Genomic DNA, 21525 nt, shown 5'->3' on the forward strand with positions numbered 1-21525 from the left:
TACATGTTCAATAAATTCTAATTCTCGAAAGTGGCTGCACACACTTTTCCTCTAATAATTTATTGAGTTTCTGTCTACCCATTATTAATACAAATTACTTACATTCGGTGTTAAATGTTCCACTAAAGGAAAATAATGTCGACTGTAATATATTGTCGAAATAAATCTATTTCCTGGATTGTTCGCATATTATACGTATAAATATTTTCGGATAGTATACCATGGTGCTAAACATCGAATTCTATTCTAAAATATGCATAACCGATAACGACTTTAAATTGTTGGATTCTAACAACAAAATGTGCTTTACGTCATTTGTCACAGTAGGAGGTGGTGTTAAAAATATTTCCATTTCGTTAACAAGCCACTCGTATATGAAGCAAATATATCAGCAGCGTAAACAGAGATTTTATTTTCGGAATGATAGTAAATTACATATCCGTGACAAAATTGATGAAAATCGTTCTTCTAGTAAGTGGCTAAATTCTTCATTCATCGTTCTTACAGAAATGAAAGTTATATGACGCGAAATGGAGAACCGTGACGTAATTATTGATAAAGAAGTCACAATCGAAGCTTATTTCTAGTGTTATAAATATAATTGCGTTATTTATATAACTAGAAATAAACTCCCAATGTGTGATTTGTAAGAAATCCTTCCACTGGGAGGCTAAGTAAATTTCGTTTCATTGGTATTGTCTAATGAAACACCGGCCTTCTCTCAGTGTTAAAATCTTTAATTAAAAAATCTCCTTTCATTTCTAAAGTCTCTTTTGTTTTTCGCTCACATAAAAGAGGTTGACAGTGACATGACAACAAACAACGCTCGTAGCTTATTTTATCATAAAATTGTTTTTCTGAGGCGCTTCTTTGTTATCATTTTAACGAAGTTTTACCTAGGAAAAAAATATTCATTTATCTACCTGGTGCTCCGTTGTAATTCTCTCAATTACATGTCATTATGCAACATACCTGAAAGGAACAAGAAAAACAATTTTATTAAAAACATTCTTCGAAGAAAAAGTTACAATAAAAAATCTATTAAAAATCGGTGTACGTAAAACAATTTGCTCCCATGCGTCACATGGAATGCTTTCAGTAAAAAAAATTATAATTTTTTTTTAAACATAAATTGCATAACATAATTCTAATGTAATGTATAGAATAAGAGGAGCCGTGTTCAATTTCCCGGCAGTGGATAAAATATCAAAAACAGACACGACGTTGTTAAATTAATTCCCACTTTTTTTTTCTTCATAATAAAGCTACACATTGGATGTAAATTTAGTACCGTGTACATGTATAATATACATTTACATGACGGTGTGCGCCCAACCACCTCTATATTCCACAATCACTTACCATCTTTGTCCCAAGCTTTACAACTCGTCACCCCCCATGTACTTCGGGTATTCTATATTATTTCTTCTATACGCTTATCCATGCACACGGATAGCATTTATAGACAAACGATATTTTCCTTCTACGACCCATCATCTGGATAAAACATTTTTCGTTTCTACGTTTACGTATGATGATGAACTAACAGTGACAAAAGCAACAGAAGAAAAAAACAGCCCGCATTCTATTCTTAAGCTTTTAATGTAATGTGAATGGATTTGAAGTGTCTGCAAGACCGAAGGATATATCTGCATGTGATTTGAAAAGAGCGGCTATTAAGGCGACAAATTGGAAAACATTCGTTTCAAATCAGTGTGTCAGTTCTGTTTTCTATACATATTCATCTTTCAAACATGTAATTATATTGTTTAGTAATGTAAAAAGTTAGGGTGTCGTATCTTTTAGCCCATAATAGAGTGTATTTATCGTATTTCCCTCAATTGTCTTAACATCGAATTGATGACGAATTTTTTCTTGCTCCTTATGCTTTCTGCTTACAATGAAGACGTAACGTATTGTTTCTATACCATCATCATTATAATGAAGAAGCGATGGTAATTGTGTTGTATACCCATTTTTACTGTCTATATAATATATACAGCGAATATATTTTATGGTATACACATATACAGTCGCTTTCTATGTCTCTAGTTTATTAATGGATGATGTTACGCGGGTAGAAATATTAATTTATTAAGTTAAACATATTGCTGACATAAAAGTGATAATTATGGATGGGAAAAAAATATAAGAAAATTTGTAACAGAATAGGAGACACACAGCACATTAATGGATCATATTTCCAGATACGTCTCCGTTACATAGCTGAATTACTAAGAGAAAATCAGTTTTTTTTTTCATATAAATTTTAGTCAGGCACGCATTTTAAAACGGTATCAGTATGTTAGTCTGGGAGGCACAGGACATAAACCGATTTGGATCACAATGGATCAACAGCTAGAGAACATTACATCCTCCTATTCTATAGAAGTAACTTTAAGAGTGATATCGCGAAATCTTCGAGCAATCGACTAGCCATGCCATCCGGATTTTTGACGAGTATGGTACTCATCGAATCCTTGCTTCATTACGAGTTCAACGAGGTATTGTCTCTTAATGCCAATAGTCCCTCCAGCACAAGTTTTTATATTTTTAGGAAGTACCGAGCCTAGGCCTTCTAATGGAACCCTAAACCGTTAGGTTTGCTGATGCGCGCACCCGTTTGTAGTCAGAGAAAATTTTTCTCACTGAAGCCAGTACAGCCAACAGCCCGACGTATTTGGTAGCGTATGTGATCGGTCTAGTCTAGCACTACAATCCCCTAAAATTTGAACGAAGTCGACTCTTTATTACCCGAGATAATCTGTGTGTAAAAATTTCCACTTGAAAACCACCGATTTTTCAAACAGTTCTACCACGAAAACGACAATTCCGAGAGAGGCGAGATATATCTCGTTGAACTCGTAATGAAGCAAGGATTCGATGGGTACCATACTCGACAAAAATCCAGATACGTTGAATTTGTCCTCCATACAAATTGTTCGAAGATTTCGCGATATCACTCTTAATGACAAGTTCTTCCGCCTTTTTGCATTTCGTCCACATTTCAATTGGTAGTTCCACTAAGTTTCATAATACCCATTGTGTCGGAGAAACGACGACATCATCGTTTTTTCGGTTCCGCTTCGAATTTTATGTCCATAGAAATTGGATTTCCTTTTTGGCATTCAGGCATTGACTAAATGACTTTTTAATCAAATCTGGGTACGGGCGCTGCATTTTGTCACCAAAAGTTTACTGAGAAACTGAATTAAGAATCAGTCAAAAACCTTTGAAAGAATAAAAAGTGACTCAAGACTCCATTTGTATACTTCCAAAACAACTAACTGATATCGTAGCGAGCGACGCATTCTACGCTTGTACGCAAAAATTGTAACAACAAAATTTTACTCAAAAAATGGTAGAAAATTGTTTACAAACAAATGTTTGCGTCACATGTGGCAGGTGATTCGGCTCTCTTCTACTCTTCTACTGAAATCGACCAATTTGTATGGAAATTGACCTTCTTAAAAGATTTATAGCTCGGCCAAATGACCACCGATTTTACGGAACGCACAGGTTTGAAGCTGGATGTCAATAATCAGCAATGACCGCTATATCAACTTGTGTAGACAATGTCGTTAAAAATATTCGGTGATTTCTGGTTAAGAGGTTCCGAGCCTACGCTGAAATTGTAGCCTACATTTCTGCGTTTCGAAATTTTTGATCGCTGATATCTTTTTACGAGAGCCCTTTTTGAAAAATGTACGACCACATTTTCGAGTAAAAATATGTCAGCTTTGAATAAAAAATAAAATTGTCTGTGAAAGTTCCATGTGCTTTGAGAAAACTGTACCGATGCCCCAAATTTGCATCAAAGGTACACTTTTCTCAAAGCACATGGAACTTTCACAGACAATTTTATTTTTTATTCAAAGCTGACATATTTTTACTCGAAAATGTGGTCGTACATTTTTCAAAAAGGGCTCTCGTAAAAAGATATCAGCGATCAAAAATTTCGAAACGCAGAAATGTAGGCTACAATTTCAGCGTAGGCTCGGAACCTCTTAATTTAGTTTTATATTAGAAAATGTGTTGAAAATTCTTAGATGCTTACGATCTGTGTAGGTTTGAAACAACCATTTCGATCATTTGTCCCATAAGATATGAGATGTACTTGTAAACAACTTCAAGTTTTTTTATATAAACTCAAAAAAGGAAAGGAATATTGTCGAGTACAAATACATAAAAATCTCCAATTATTTTACATCACTTATGCTCCACATCATTTTGTACCACAGAGAAAAAAATGAAAAAGTTCAAGCAAGGGAGTTCTACGTATTCTTTTTATACATCCAATATAATAAATCGTAATTTTCCGATTCACTCGTGATGTTTGATAATAATGAATGTAACGTAAAACGATCAAATTAAAAAAATGGATAAAAAAGACAACGAAAAATAAAATAAAAATAAAACTCTCATCTTCCTCAAATGCAATTGGTGAAATTGTTGCTGAGGATGAAAAAGAAACTGAATACCTACTATGAAAAATGTATTTCCAGCTTGTTGCACTCAAGCTGGAGTTGGTTTATATTACATTTTTCCACAAACATACACCCAATCCCATCAACTTGCATTATTTTGTAATAGTTTACGATAGGACACACACACCTCTCAGAATTGTGTTATTTCGTTATATCAAATGATCGTAAGATCGTCGTAGAATTTAATAGAAATTTTCTTCGAATTCGGAACCCCGTCGGAATTATTAAATGTGTTATACATACGACTCTACATATCGTACAAGGAAGTCGACAAGTAGACATTCCTGGGTATTGGCACTGGTTTCATATAAATATTTATAAAACCCTACAAATGGCGCACATATTACACATTGCAATAAAAATGTACTTTTATGTGATGCTTTGTTGATGGTATTTCATTCCACGACTCACCAGGAGCAACTTAAACAGTTTAATAGTTACAAGAAAAGCGCATTTCAGATTTTTCTATTAAATTTCATCGTATAAAAGCCATGCTGTGTGTGCAGTGCAACATGAATTTTTCTTCCGAAGGAAAATCGTTGCAATTTTATTTCACTCAGCAAATTTGATGTTATTAGTAACCATTTCTATAGAAAGATCATATTTTTTTCTCTATATGTATGTAACTGTGCGATGAGTTACAGTGAAACGACTGAAATGCTCAAAACTTCGTCCATTTTAATTTTATTTTTGTAATATATTTTTGATAGTTAAAAAGTTGCTGACTGAAATAATGCAATTACTTGAAGCGATGTAGGTCGATTTTTTCCGGTCGCATTGAACGAGCAAAGTTTGCACGATTTGTGAGAAGTGAACAGAAAAAAAAAAATCTTTTTTGAAACAAATTACGATAATATGCATCAAGATTATTTGAATGAATGTCATTGTCGAAAAATTTTCTTGCAGAAATAGTTTTTAAATGGAAAAAGTGTTGAGAATAATTGAACTTTATTGGGAATCGATGTTGTTTATGACCGTGAAAAATTGAAACGCATGAACTTTTTGTAAACAGCAGCCGTCAGGTCTGTTACATCTTTTGTTTAACTAGGTCCCACCTGTTGGGTGGGTCAGATCCCTTGACTGTCTGAACCTGAACTTCTTAATAGATGTTGTATTGGTAATGATTTATTGGTTGATTAAGAAGAACTACTAGAACGGTCTAAATCTCTCATTAATAATTTAGTTCTGTTTTGTTTTACTGAAAATCTGTGTAAAGCCTTGAGACGTTATAAAACGATACTAATTTTTGATTCACAACTTCATTTTCTGTTACTGGACTGGTTTTATGCTCATATTACACCGTTATTATCTATAAAATGATGAATGCCTTCAATCAAAATTAAACTCGTGTGAATTCACACTCGTTAATTTTTTGTGGTTTATTCGCTTTTGTTAACAAGACAAAATAAAATAACAAGAAAGAATTATTGAAATAGATCAAAAAATTCGTTTAGCAACAGCAGCTACATCGTTAGACCAATATAATGTATTTTGAAACCTAACCTCAGGAATTCTGTGCTTTATCAAACTTTTTTTTTAAAATCGGTTCAGAACTCTGTAACTGGAATTAACAAAGAGCAGAAAAGGCTTTTTCTGAGAACTACTTCCAGATGGTTGAACCAATACAACCTATTTTCGAACTTGACCTGAAGATTTCAACACTTCATCCTCGACTTCATCAAATAATTTTTTTTTTTTTGAAAGTCGGTTGAGATTTACTTAAGGCCCGTCATTGGGAAATGACAGGACAGTTTCCCGAAAATGTATGCAAAAATTTATCACAAAAATTCACCGAAAAAATTCAAAGAAGCTCACCTCTGATACTTTCCATTGTATTCGGGCATAGTCTCTTTAGGTCGCCAAGGCATATTTGAACACTAAACACTTTTTTTTTGATACCAACATTGAAAAATGATACTTTCGCCCCGCATATGAGGGGCGAAAGTAAAAAAATGCATCCCACGGGGAGAAAGTACTTAACGAAGAGCGAACGCAACTGAACGAACAGCGAAAGTGACTGACGTCACAGAAAATGAGAGAAATGAGTCGAGTTGTCAACAAAATCCGCTCATATTATGCAGAATACTTTGATCAAAATTGTAAAACACTGTGCGCCAGTGTTCTTATTGAAATTAGCATACAAAGTTGATACTTTTTGTTACTGAATGATTTGTTAGTTATATCTTAATTTTTGTGTGTGTTATTGTTGTGATGGCTAAATTATTAAATTTTTCATATACCAGGGGGCTGCCGCCCCCCTGGACCCCCGCATTTTCTGGCTAAATGCCTTTTTATTTCAACATTTTGTTGCGATGTTTGCGATACGTATCAATTTTCAATGTTGGTATCAAAAAAAATAGTATGAACGACTCGGGGCAAAAGTAAAAAAAATCAACCTGTGCGATTGAGGCCCTTGCCTTCGGCGCGGGCATCAACTCTCGCACACGGTTGAATTTTTTTACTTTCGCCCCTTGTCATTCAATGTACTATTACTCGATGCAAAAACAAAAAGTTTTTTTTTGTTTTGTCGCAACAAAAACACAAAATATTTCGACACAACTGTGACACTCCGCTACTATAAGTACTGGAATGAATTTTTGCTGTGTTCACTTTGGCGGTAAAATATCTTCATTCAAAAAAGTGTCGGACATACAGTCCATAAACTTTAAAAATATTTGATTTCAGTATATTTAGCTAATCCTTCTGTCACATCTTTTGACAGCTTTTTACGTTTTAGTACGTTTTCTCTCCCAGCAGCAAAAACCCTATCCCAGTACAAAAAGTATATCGAATGCCGCAAATGCATTTAAAAACGAACATTCGTTGAAATACTTTTTTATCACACCAAATCTTTATCATTTTATACAAATATGTTCATCTTTATAATAACACAACATCGGTGATTTGCATGCAATTTAAACAAAACCAAATCAATTGTTCATGTGTTACATTTACATTATGGAAGAGGAATGTCTTATTCTTTATCCAAATTTGTGCACAGCTAACTGTGTTTTTCTTTCTTTGTTTAACAAGTGTAACTTTCTGCAATAAGTCACTAAATAAACATTTCGATAAACTACAAAAATAATTCAAAAATATTGTATTGTGGCTTGCCTACGTCTACGATATGCAAATTTATTAAATTTTTGTGGACGAAAGAGCGACGCAATCTCAATAAACTAAACAGACATCTGAAACAAATTATGATCGGATCTACTACCCTCTCGTTTTCATACGTTTTGTTCATTATTTCATTATTGTTCCTTGACATTAGAGATTTTTTTTTTTCATTGTGCAAAAGTCAACCGACAAGAGGACAGCGAATTATAAAACTTGTTCTTCAATTTGTAAATTTTAATTTAATTTTTGTGCTTTATTGTGACTTTGATATCAATTTCTATCAGTATTTTCGAAATTAGTTCAGCTAAATGCAAAGGAGTTGCGTGTTCAAATGTTGGATTTGTTGTATTAAATCAGTAAAAATGTTTTCTGTTTTGATCGTCTACAATCATTGTTTGGAATATTCTGTTTCGAATAGTTAACAATATTATTAACCAAGATGGCTCAGTATGTTTCTCAATTCGTCGGTCCGAAAATCAATAAATTGAAACAACTTTAAACATTTTGTGACCTTAACGCCATAATATCAGCTGTGGCTCAAAATATAAATACAAAAATCAAATTAGAATTTCTTACGTGTAGTCGAATTGACTTCAGACATAATTTTGTCATTTCGCTTGCACGTAAGGTGCGAGTTTTTTTAAAAGGAATTTTAACGTGATCTTATGTGTTTAAAGATTGAATTAATAGCTGATGTGTTATGTGACAATAAAGTCACGAAGCGTCGGAAAATGTTTCAATTTTGGATATTTTTGATCGACAAATCGAGAGACATGAAACCTCTAAAATGTGCAATAACTATTCGGTATAAGTATTACCGCTGTGCATTTTATATGTGATTATGATGGCCAATAATATTGATGATGTCTCTAATATCTGCAAGTTCGAACAAAACGCCTTTACGTTGCAGTTTGTAAATGGATGAATTCCCTAAGATGAAACAACACGCTTTTTACGTTTCTCTTCGTAAATGGAATTGTACAAACGCCTTTATGTTACATTTCGTATAAGGATGAATTCCCAAGGATTGTACAAAAATACTTTACAGTAAAGGCTTTACGTTACATTTCGTAAAAGGATAAATTACTAATTGATAAGATTAACAATAAACAGATTATCATTAAGAAAAAAAAATTAACAAAATGTTTGTTAAATCCTAGCGATTTTTTGATTTTGATTTTTTGGTGAGATTTGGTGACATCACAAAAATTCGCATCACAAAGATCCGCACTGACTTAAAACACCTCTTTGTCTTATTTTGTCATAAATTGTTCACTCCTTTTATTTGATTGCAAAGAAATTTTCAGAACAAACAGAAAGATGCTTTAAAGAGGAGGTATTTCTTGTCTACCTCTTGAATAAAATTTAAACTCATGTGAATACGGCCGCAAAGCTCACAGTAGTTGAAATTTTCTAGATTAAAAGACTTTTTTAGCAAATAAATCTACTGAATTGACCCGATTTGCTCATCAATAAGGTATGCAACTAGTGTGTTTACGGCCCTCGCTTCGCTCTGGCCGCAAAGTTCACACTCGTTGATTTTTTTTCTAGCATAGACAGCAAGAAATCACTCATAGAAGTCTTTTCAGAACAAATCATAGATTATTGATCCATCATTTTCCATTAACGTTAACTTCGTTAGTAATTTCAGTTCTGTCGAAATTACTCCGTATGATAAGGAGACAGAGCCATCACAAATTTCATTCTTAGTCGAATAATTTTTTTTGTTGAGGATTATTCAAGCTATCGAGCAACAAGCAAGTCGAACTTTGATGTGAGACAAAATATTGCGTTGCGTGTTTCTGTCTTTTTTACCTATGCATAAAAAATGCATAAAAATCGACGACATATTTTCATGGTGTGCAATTTTGTCAATATTAATTTTGTTTACGAGATCCCAAAATTGTTTCTTCCCCCGAAGTAATCCATGAATCGTCTGTATTCAATTCTATTTGCATTCAATGCAACACTTTCAAAATGGATCTTATCGATATAATTTTAACATTTAATGAATTTTGTAGGCGGATTAGCTCAAAAAAGACAATTTTTCTTTTAAATAATTGCGCCAATATATTTCGTCTTTAGTTCAAACATTTAAAAAAAAGTCAAAAATGTAAAAACAACTGATTTTGTCATGCAAAAATATAGATAAAAATTGACAAAATTGCCGACCACGAAAATATGTCGTCGATTTATATGCATTTTTTATGCATAGGTAAAAAAGACAGAAACACGCAACGCAATATTTGTCTTACAAGCAAGTCGAACTTTGATGTGAGACAAAATATTGCGTTGCGTGTTTCTGTCTTTTTTACCTATGCATAAAAAATGCATGTAAATCGACGACATATTTTCATGGTCGGCAATTTTGTCAATTTTAATTTTGTTTACGAGATCCCAAAATTGTTTCTTCCCCCGAAGTAATCCATGAATCGTCTGTATTCAATTCTATTTGCATTCAATGCAACACTTTCAAAATGGATCTTATCGATATAATTTTAACATTTAATGAATTTTGTAGGCGGATTAGCTCAAAAAAGACAATTTTTCTTTTAAATAATTACGCCAATATATTTCGTCTTTAGTTCAAACATTTAAAAAAAAGTCAAAAATGTAAAAACAACTGATTTTGTCATGCAAAAATATAGATAAAAATTGACAAAATTGCCGACCACGAAAATATGTCGTCGATTTATATGCATTTTTTATGCATAGGTAAAAAAGACAGAAACACGCAACGCAATATTTGTCTTACAAGCAAGTCGAACTTTGATGTGAGACAAAATATTGCGTTGCGTGTTTCTGTCTTTTTTACCTATGCATAAAAAATGCATGTAAATCGACGACATATTTTCATGGTCGGCAATTTTGTCAATTTTAATTTTGTTTACGAGATCCCAAAATTGTTTCTTCCCCCGAAGTAATCCATGAATCGTCTGTATTCAATTCTATTTGCATTCAATGCAACACTTTCAAAATGGATCTTATCGATATAATTTTAACATTTAATGAATTTTGTAGGCGGATTAGCTCAAAAAAGACAATTTTTCTTTTAAATAATTGCGCCAATATATTTCGTCTTTAGTTCAAACATTTAAAAAAAAGTCAAAAATGTAAAAACAACTGATTTTGTCATGCAAAAATATAGATAAAAATTGACAAAATTGCCGACCACGAAAATATGTCGTCGATTTATATGCATTTTTTATGCATAGGTAAAAAAGACAGAAACACGCAACGCAATATTTGTCTTACAAGCAAGTCGAACTTTGATGTGAGACAAAATATTGCGTTGCGTGTTTCTGTCTTTTTTACCTATGCATAAAAAATGCATGTAAATCGACGACATATTTTCATGGTCGGCAATTTTGTCAATTTTAATTTTGTTTACGAGATCCCAAAATTGTTTCTTCCCCCGAAGTAATCCATGAATCGTCTGTATTCAATTCTATTTGCATTCAATGCAACACTTTCAAAATGGATCTTATCGATATAATTTTAACATTTAATGAATTTTGTAGGCGGATTAGCTCAAAAAAGACAATTTTTCTTTTAAATAATTGCGCCAATATATTTCGTCTTTAGTTCAAACATTTAAAAAAAAGTCAAAAATGTAAAAACAACTGATTTTGTCATGCAAAAATATAGATAAAAATTGACAAAATTGCCGACCACGAAAATATGTCGTCGATTTATATGCATTTTTTATGCATAGGTAAAAAAGACAGAAACACGCAACGCAATATTTGTCTTACAAGCAAGTCGAACTTTGATGTGAGACAAAATATTGCGTTGCGTGTTTCTGTCTTTTTTACCTATGCATAAAAAATGCATATAAATCGACGACATATTTTCATGGTCGGCAATTTTGTCAATTTTAATTTTGTTTACGAGATCCCAAAATTGTTTCTTCCCCCGAAGTAATCCATGAATCGTCTGTATTCAATTCTATTTGCATTCAATGCAACACTTTCAAAATGGATCTTATCGATATAATTTTAACATTTAATGAATTTTGTAGGCGGATTAGCTCAAAAAAGACAATTTTTCTTTTAAATAATTGCGCCAATATATTTCGTCTTTAGTTCAAACATTTAAAAAAAAGTCAAAAATGTAAAAACAACTGATTTTGTCATGCAAAAATATAGATAAAAATTGACAAAATTGCCGACCACGAAAATATGTCGTCGATTTATATGCATTTTTTATGCATAGGTAAAAAAGACAGAAACACGCAACGCAATATTTGTCTTACAAGCAAGTCGAACTTTGATGTGAGACAAAATATTGCGTTGCGTGTTTCTGTCTTTTTTACCTATGCATAAAAAATGCATGTAAATCGACGACATATTTTCATGGTCGGCAATTTTGTCAATTTTAATTTTGTTTACGAGATCCCAAAATTGTTTCTTCCCCCGAAGTAATCCATGAATCGTCTGTATTCAATTCTATTTGCATTCAATGCAACACTTTCAAAATGGATCTTATCGATATAATTTTAACATTTAATGAATTTTGTAGGCGGATTAGCTCAAAAAAGACAATTTTTCTTTTAAATAATTGCGCCAATATATTTCGTCTTTAGTTCAAACATTTAAAAAAAAGTCAAAATGGTAAAAACAACTGATTTTGTCATGCAAAAATATAGATAAAAATTGACAAAATTGCCGACCACGAAAATATGTCGTCGATTTATATGCATTTTTTATGCATAGGTAAAAAAGACAGAAACACGCAACGCAATATTTGTCTTACAAGCAAGTCGAACTTTGATGTGAGACAAAATATTGCGTTGCGTGTTTCTGTCTTTTTTACCTATGCATAAAAAATGCATATAAATCGACGACATATTTTCATGGTCGGCAATTTTGTCAATTTTAATTTTGTTTACGAGATCCCAAAATTGTTTCTTCCCCCGAAGTAATCCATGAATCGTCTGTATTCAATTCTATTTGCATTCAATGCAACACTTTCAAAATGGATCTTATCGATATAATTTTAACATTTAATGAATTTTGTAGGCGGATTAGCTCAAAAAAGACAATTTTTCTTTTAAATAATTGCGCCAATATATTTCGTCTTTAGTTCAAACATTTAAAAAAAAGTCAAAAATGTAAAAACAACTGATTTTGTCATGCAAAAATATAGATAAAAATTGACAAAATTGCCGACCACGAAAATATGTCGTCGATTTATATGCATTTTTTATGCATAGGTAAAAAAGACAGAAACACGCAACGCAATATTTGTCTTACAAGCAAGTCGAACTTTGATGTGAGACAAAATATTGCGTTGCGTGTTTCTGTCTTTTTTACCTATGCATAAAAAATGCATATAAATCGACGACATATTTTAGTGGTCGGCAATTTTGTCAATTTTTATCTATATTTTTGCATGACAAAATCAGTTGTTTTTACATTTTTGACTTTTTTTTTAAATGTTTGAACTAAAGACGAAATATATATTGGCATTTATTCCCTTGACTGAAAGTCATGGGTCTTACGGATGATAAACACTCTAAAATGTTTGTCACAAAATGTTCACTATGATTGAAAATACATGAATGTATGACCAAAAATCTTAAATACAGAAAATGTTTGTCACACTTTGTTCATTCTTTGATAACACGATAACTCGAGTAATTCTCAATGGATTTCCAATTTTTTTTTATTCGACGGGGAATTAAATTCCTGAGGTTAAGTTCGAAGATGGGCTATGATGTACCGATGATCTTAAAGATATTCCCAAAAGAATTTTTGTCTCATTGCTTGATAACACGATAACTTGAGCAATCTTCAACTGAGTTCCAAATTATTTTTTTTATTTGACGAGGAATTAAATTCTTTAGGTTAAGTTCGAAGATAGGCTATAACAGACTGGGGAGCTCGGAGATATTCTCAAAAGAATTTTTGTCTTGTCTCTTGATAACAAGATAACTCGAGTAATTCTTAGTGGATTTCCAAAAACTTTTTTTTATCGAAGAGGAATTCAATTCCTCAGGTCAAGTTTGAAGATGGGCTATAACGGACCGGTGATCTTAAAGATATTCTTAATAGAATTTTTGGCTCGTCGCTTGATTCCACGATAACTTGAATAATCCTAAACGGATTTCCAAAAACTTCTTTTTAATCGACGGGGAATTCAATTCCTCACGTTAAGTTCAAAGATGGGCTATAATAGACCGGAGATCTCTGAGATATTCCCAAAAGAATTTTTGGGTCAACGTTTGATAACTTGAGTATTTCTCAACAGATTTCCAAAACTTTTTTTTAATCGAGAGGAATTAAATTCCTGAGGTTAAGTTTGAAGATGGCCAATAACGGACGAGTCACCTTACAGCAGGTCTTAGAGATATTCCCAAAAGAATTTTCGTCTCGTCGGTCGCTTGATAGCACGATAGCTTGAATAATCCTCAACAAAAAAAATTATTCGACTAAGAATGAAATTTGTGATGGCTCTGTCTCCTTATCATACGGAGTAATTTCGACAGAACTGAAATTACTAACGAAGTTAACGTTAATGGAAAATGATGGATCAATAATCTATGATTTGTTCTGAAAAGACTTCTATGAGTGATTTCTTGCTGTCTATGCTAGAAAAAAAATCAACGAGTGTGAACTTTGCGGCCAGAGCGAAGCGAGGGCCGTAAACACACTAGTTGCATACCTTATTGATGAGCAAATCGGGTCAATTCAGTAGATTTATTTGCTAAAAAAGTCTTTTAATCTAGAAAATTTCAACTACTGTGAGCTTTGCGGCCGTATTCACATGAGTTTAAATTTTATTCAAGAGGTAGACAAGAAATACCTCCTCTTTAAAGCATCTTTCTGTTTGTTCTGAAAATTTCTTTGCAATCAAATAAAAGGAGTGAACAATTTATGACAAAATAAGACAAAGAGGTGTTTTAAGTCAGTGCGGATCTTTGTGATGCGAATTTTTGTGATGTCACCAAATCTCACCAAAAAATCAAAATCAAAAAATCGCTAGGATTTAACAAACATTTTGTTAATTTTTTTTTCTTAATGATAATCTGTTTATTGTTAATCTTATCAATTAGTAATTTATCCTTTTACGAAATGTAACGTAAAGCCTTTACTGTAAAGTATTTTTGTACAATCCTTCGGAATTCATCCTTATACGAAATGTAACATAAAGGCGTTTGTACAATTCCATTTACGAAGAGAAACGTAAAAAGCGTGTTGTTTCATCTTAGGGAATTCATCCATTTACAAACTGCAACGTAAAGGCGTTTTGTTCGAACTTGCAGATATTAGAGACATCATCAATATTATTGGCCATCATAATCACATATAAAATGCACAGCGGTAATACTTATACCGAATAGTTATTGCACATTTTAGAGGTTTCATGTCTCTCGATTTGTCGATCAAAAATATCCAAAATTGAAACATTTTCCGACGCTTCGTGACTTTATTGTCACATAACACATCAGCTATTAATTCAATCTTTAAACACATAAGATCACGTTAAAATTCCTTTTAAAAAAACTCGCACCTTACGTGCAAGCGAAATGACAAAATTATGTCTGAAGTCAATTCGACTACACGTAAGAAATTCTAATTTGATTTTTGTATTTATATTTTGAGCCACAGCTGATATTATGGCGTTAAGGTCACAAAATGTTTAAAGTGGTTTCAATTTATTGATTTTCGGACCGACGAATTGAGAAACATACTGAGCCATCTTGGTTAATAATATTGTTAACTATTCGAAACAGAATATTCCAAACAATGATTGTAGACGATCAAAACAGAAAACATTTTTACTGATTTAATACAACAAATCCAACATTTGAACACGCAACTCCTTTGCATTTAGCTGAACTAATTTCGAAAATACTGATAGAAATTGATATCAAAGTCACAATAAAGCACAAAAATTAAATTAAAATTTACAAATTGAAGAACAAGTTTTATAATTCGCTGTCCTCTTGTCGGTTGACTTTTGCACAATGAAAAAAAAAAAATCTCTAATGTCAAGGAACAATAATGAAATAATGAACAAAACGTATGAAAACGAGAGGGTAGTAGATCCGATCATAATTTGTTTCAGATGTCTGTTTAGTTTATTGAGATTGCGTCGCTCTTTCGTCCACAAAAATTTAATAAATTTGCATATCGTAGACGTAGGCAAGCCACAATACAATATTTTTGAATTATTTTTGTAGTTTATCGAAATGTTTATTTAGTGACTTATTGCAGAAAGTTACACTTGTTAAACAAAGAAAGAAAAACACAGTTAGCTGTGCACAAATTTGGATAAAGAATAAGACATTCCTCTTCCATAATGTAAATGTAACACATGAACAATTGATTTGGTTTTGTTTAAATTGCATGCAAATCACCGATGTTGTGTTATTATAAAGATGAACATATTTGTATAAAATGATAAAGATTTGGTGTGATAAAAAAGTATTTCAACGAATGTTCGTTTTTAAATGCATTTGCGGCATTCGATATACTTTTTGTACTGGGATAGGGTTTTTGCTGCTGGGAGAGAAAACGTACTAAAACGTAAAAAGCTGTCAAAAGATGTGACAGAAGGATTAGCTAAATATACTGAAATCAAATATTTTTAAAGTTTAGGGACTGTATTATAAAAATCATGAAACAGTTGACAAAGGATAGCGTATACAGTTAATAATGCTCATCGACCATTTTTTTAAAGGTTTACGAGAGCTCAGCGGACATTCTTTCAACGATGGGAGAGCATTTATAAAAAACTTAGCCTCTCGTAAGACTGCGCTGAGCGTAAATAAATGTTCGTTTCTCTTTAGTAAGCTAAGAAGACTTCGCGAAGTCTAATTATGCCACCTCTTTGAATAAAAATATCGGCTGAGGTCGAATAATCCTCCGCTGAGCTCTAATAATTCTTCGCTGAGCTTTAACAAACCTCCGCTGAGCTCTAATAATTCTCCGCTAGGCTTTAGGAAGGGGGTAGGGTAATCTCGCACACCACACAAATTCATGGTGTGCGAGATTCACATCTAAGTGGTGAATCTCGCACAGTCATGACTTTTCGTTACATGTCGTAAAAGGACGCATACTATGATCGCGTGTGCGAGATTCCCCGACACCTTTAGGAAGTGTCCGTTAGGTCTAAGGAAGTTTCAGGAAGGCTTAATGGAGCTAATCAGACACTCAGTGGAGATCTGCCAAAGCTAAGTGGAGTCTTATTAAATCGTAGCAACAATTATTAGGTATCCGCTGATGCTTATTGAGTGCTCGCTTAGCTTCATTGCCTTACTACTACGTGCTAAGGTCTGACGGACTCTTACTGAAGCCTAGCGGAGAATTATTAGAGCTCATTAGAGGTTTGTCAAAGCTCAGCGGAGAATTATTAGAGCTCAGCAGAGGTTTGTTAAAGCTCAGCGGACAATTATTCGACCTCAGCCGATATTTTTATTCAAAGAGTTGGCATAATTAGACTCAGCGAAGTCTTGTTAGCTTACTAAGGAAGTGGGAGAGGTTACAATTTTAATAAATGTCTACCATCGTTGAAGGGTCGGACACTTTTTTGAATGAAAATATTTTACCGCCGAATGAACACAGCAAACATTCATTCTAGTACTTATAATAGCGGAGTGTCACAATTGTGTCGAAATATTTTCTGTGTTTTTGTCGCGACAAAACAAAAATAAACTTTTTGTTTTTTCATCGAGTAAAAAGTGTTTTAGTGTTCAAATATGCCTTGGCGACCTAAAGAGACTATGCCCGAATACAATGGAAAGCATAAGAGGTGAGTTTCTTTGAATTTTTTCGGTGAATTTTTGTGAACTTGATCTGAGGATTTCAATACTTCGTCGAATAAAAAAGTGTTTTTGAAAATCGGTTGAGATTTACTCAAGTTGTCGTGTTAACAAAGGGCACAAAATTTTAACATTTAACGTTTTTTCATCACATTTCAATACATTTTTAATCATAGTGAACGAACGTGTTACCTACGGTGTATTTGTTTCTGTAAATTCCATGACTTACAGTCAAGGGAATAATCATTACCCGTAGGTCGAGAGATCGAATTACATAAAGGACAATAACTAGTTCACATAATTGATAACAGGGGGCGATAATAGCTATAATGATTCATACAAACGATGTCGATCCCAGAAATAATTTTAAATTTAAATTGTAACAATGACGGAATATTATACAAGCTGTAAATCTTTCACAGAGGGCAGGCATGTCACAAAAATATTTGTAGAGTTTGTAGAGTTTGAACCGATTGGTAGAAAATCTTGTACTTCTTTACTTTTAACAATTATTTTGGTATATAAGACGGCATTAGCCAGAGTCCAAAATGCTTGTCGTTAACAGATGAAATAGTTTTCTGCTCTTTTTTCCTTTGTAACCATTATGATCATAAACTACTGCACCATCTATTATACTCTGTTATTCAGCTGCAACTAATTTTTTTTGGGTAATTACATTCTATCGAATTGTAATTGAAATTTTGATATGCTTCCTCGACAGTCTGTTGTTAATATAGTAATCTTAAATGAAATCTTGTTGAAAGTATTTTTTCCATTTCAAAAAATTATCACATGAATGCTGTCTCATGTAATGGGTAAAAAAAATATGAATTCCTATTTAACACTCCCATTCAAAACAATTATACGTTAACACTCACATACGGTGTGCCAGCGCGTATGTCGTGTGTCTTCCATGACATTGTATATTATTGAAATCACTCAACTCAAACTATAAATATATTTTTTAAGGCAATACCACTTTTCTATAAATATTTATCAAACACCATCATCGCACACGTAACCATTGTCATAGTTATTCGTTTTTCAATTGAGGATAAAAGACATTCAGACCCGATACGCATCGTATCGCTCTGCAGTCGTTACGTTTTATTTGTCTTCAACCACTTCTATAACATGGATATAATGGTAGATGTTGAGCGTTTCGCTACTATTAAATGTGTTACAGCTTTTGATTCAATTTAGGTGCGTTTAAACGGGAGAAAAACAATTTCATTATGTCAAAGAATGACTTTCAATGCGGTATTCGTCGGCACGTTTTGTAAAACCACCGTTAAATACCGTTCCATCCCATCTATTAATTTTACTGTGAACAAGGCATCAGAACAGTCGGAGCGTTTGCTGCGACTTAGCCCCGTACAACCCGTAATCCAATTTCGTCCGCAACCATTATACGTCCGTAGCCCTAATACGCCCGGAACCCTAATACGTCTACAACCCTCTAATGCGTATGTTACCAATATGCAAGTCAAGTTGCGCATTGTCAAATTTACTGAAACTGTTCATTTTTAAAATTGCGCATAGCGCAATTACGAAAGCCCGTACGAAGTACCTTTCAAATAAAACCAACAATTTACGATATTATTTTAGAAACCCAAAATTTTTTGCCTTTATTCCATTCGGTATTCAATTATCTCTCAAATGAAACAGAAACTAGCAAAATCGGTTGAGATTTAGTCGATTTATGTACAAAAAGCACTTAGGGCCGAGTAGCGGCCTTAGTGCAAGGGCCCAAATTTGAAACTTTTTTTGCCATCATTCTATTCGTCGTTCAATTATCTCTCAAATGAAACAAAAACTAGCAAAATCGGATGAGATTTACTCGATTTATGTGCAAAAAACACTTAGGGCCGAGTAGCGGCCTTAGTCCAAGGGCCCAAACTTGAAACTTTTTTTGCCACCATTCTATTCGGCATTCAATTACCTCTCAAATAAAACAAAAACTAGCCAAATCGGATGAGATTTACTCGATTTATGTGCAAAAAACACTTAGGGCCGAAAAGCGGCCTTAGTCCAAGGGCCCAAATTTAAAACTTTTTTTGCCACGTTCTTTTCGGTATTCAATTATCTCTCAAACGAAACAAAATCTAGCAAAATCGGATGAGATTTACTCGATTTATGTGCAAAAAACACTTAGGGCCGAGGAACCACCTTTGAGCCCTCCCAACAAGCCCACGTTGCATCTTACCCAAAAACAATGTTCAGCAACTTTGTTCTACTCGTCAATACCTTTCATTTGATATATCACAAGCAGCTATTGCTTGCGTATTTCGGTAGATATAGTCGAAAGACTGAAAAACACCTATAGGGCCCTAGCTCTGGAGGGGCCGACCCTACCATGCCCATTTTCGAACTTGACCTTACTTTTGTCGATACCAATCGGGGAAAAAAAGAATTTTTAAAAAAGGTTGTGATTTACTCTAGCTAGAGGGGTCACGGACGGACGGACGGACGGACGGACGGACGGACGGACGGACGGACGGACGGACGGACGGACGGACGGACATTTTTTTTATTGCGGATTCGTCATCTATGAACATAACCAAATGCTTTGCCCTTACTGTCTGCTTCCAATTCGACGTGTTACAAACGGCATATTAATCTTATAAGCCCCCAGTACTTCGTACGGGGCTAAAAAATACTGTCCCCTGTTCGACGTTTTGGTGACACATTATTTTATCCACTGCATCAGAGCTTTGTCAAAGATTTGTTATAGTTTCAGTTTTTCAGAAGTAAAGTAGAGTGGAGACTATGTGCACTTCATGGAACGGCAAATAACTTGATTTTACGAAAATAAGCATACTTCTACGTGAGTCGAGGGCAATGAGCCAATAAGCATCAACTTCATAAGTTTGAACACATGTTACACTCATTTTCATACCATAAGTATTTCGTTACCGGAAAATAAACAATTACTTAACAACGTTCAATGTGCCGACAACTGATTTTTACGTCTCAATTCTTCCCAAATGTTTCCCAAATGAAAGCGGCAGTCGCTTCTCTACTCAGAATACCTTCCACAGTTTTATCAAATAATTATGCTTGTCCGCATACCCAGGACGTACGTTAGCCTAGTGCAATAAATTGTCTAGTGCAAGTGTATCCAAAAAGTACCGATTGAAATTCCGCATAATTAGGAATTTATGTATGAATTATATTAAATCAGCCTTTGAGATACCCGTTTTCAGAAACCATGTTGCAATATAGTTGTTTATCTACCGAGGTAGAAAATAAGAAATTCCAAGAAGAGTTGTGCGAATCGCTCGAATTAGAATTTACTGTTTTTCACCTCGGGGAAAACATCAATTCGTTATAAAAATTCTGAAAAGAAAAACCAATTGACAATTCGGGGAAGAAATAATTAATTACGTATCTGTGGTGGACAGTACATTTTAGACAATTTCGCGATAATTAGATAATTTCGTCGTAGAAGGACACATTTCACTTATTCCCGCAACATATCGGCACTGTTGACATGAGTCATTGCAAGTGTGGTGTCGATTGAAAGCTGAGACTTCCCGCATTTCAGAATTAACCATTTTATTTACAAAAAAATTTAATATGTGTGTTTCGGGCGCCTTTTACGAAATATGAGGGGAAAACTTTCCGCTACTGTCAGCCTCTACGTAGACGGCCTTCAAAAATATTTTTTTGGTCATTGGTAGAGGAAATGTTGCTTTACTGATAGAACTATTTATTAGCTTTATCCCTCAAGTATCCATGCTTCTATGGCTCTTTGAAAATCACGTTTTTAAAACTTAGCGTGTCTCTGCCGGCTTCCCTTGCACTTATGGTACCGAATTTTTGTACAACTGTTATTAGAATTTCAGGCACTATTGATTGCAACCACAACCAGTTTTCCTCCACTCTCTCTGTAGACAGGATGGACGATGTACCACTGTCACGGAAAATACGGATGAAAATCAAAAATTTTTGTGGAACCTTGTTCAGGGCTCCGAGCTGACTAATAATATCGAAAAATATATCAAAAGTGCATCGAAATGCTCAGTAAAAATTCATTCAACCGCACAGTGAGAAGTTTTCTCACTTGAACTGACACTTTATTTAAGTTTAAAAATTAGTTTGGTTCGTGGAGAGAACTACTAAATCACACCTCGCACAAATGAAAAA

At 33.6% G+C, this 21525-nt stretch overlaps 1 protein-coding gene and 1 long non-coding RNA gene across 6 annotated transcripts in view; one reads left to right on the forward strand and one right to left on the reverse strand.

The window, feature by feature from the left end:
- The window catches only part of LOC119076970, a 106586-nt gene that overhangs the window by 62491 nt on the left and 22570 nt on the right, over positions 1-21525 (reverse strand). The window lies entirely within an intron of this gene.
- Positions 1704-20941, forward strand: LOC119076973. The gene is made up of 3 exons (XR_005087725.1): positions 1704-1713; positions 15089-15093; positions 20810-20941. It is a non-coding gene; the product is annotated as an uncharacterized LOC119076973 (long non-coding RNA).

The sequence above is a fragment of the Bradysia coprophila genome, unplaced genomic scaffold, assembly GCF_014529535.1.
Source record: "Bradysia coprophila strain Holo2 unplaced genomic scaffold, BU_Bcop_v1 contig_232, whole genome shotgun sequence".
NCBI lineage: Eukaryota > Metazoa > Arthropoda > Insecta > Diptera > Sciaridae > Bradysia > Bradysia coprophila.